Below are 499 nucleotides of genomic sequence, written 5' to 3'. Positions count from 1 at the left end.
GACGATGGTGAGTGGCAGGGCCCAGAGACCTGTGTAAGGGATAGAGTTGGCTCCATCCTCGGGGCTGGGGCTGCCTGGGGGTCCCTCCTTGTCTGGAGGCTGTGGCAGACCACCACCCATGCCACCCCTGTGCGGCTCCTGTGAACATAGGATGCCTGGATCCCATAGGCTAGGACCCAGCCCACCCCCCATCTGCAAGAATTCCCCCCTAAACCACCTCCTCTCCAGCCTGAGCATCCCCAAATCTCATGGGACACCCAGTGCATCCCCGGCATACCTGAGGGCCCTGTTGGCTGGTCCCCTGTTACTCAGCTCTGCTCTGGTCTCCGCCTAAAACCCGACCTTTGCTCCCAGTTTGATGTAATGTGTTTTTGCATCTTGGTGCCCCACAGATAAAAGGTTAGGGGTTAATAAATGGTGGAAAAATAGATCCCAGCACTTGGAGATCACACCTGTTTTGGGGGCTGGAGGCAGTGGCAGCATCGGGTGGGATCCTGCC

Source organism: Cariama cristata, unplaced genomic scaffold (assembly GCF_000690535.1).
Source record: "Cariama cristata isolate BGI_N322 unplaced genomic scaffold, ASM69053v1 scaffold30352, whole genome shotgun sequence".
Classification (NCBI taxonomy): Eukaryota; Metazoa; Chordata; class Aves; order Cariamiformes; family Cariamidae; genus Cariama; species Cariama cristata.
Note: the sequence above shows the minus strand (reverse complement) of the source record.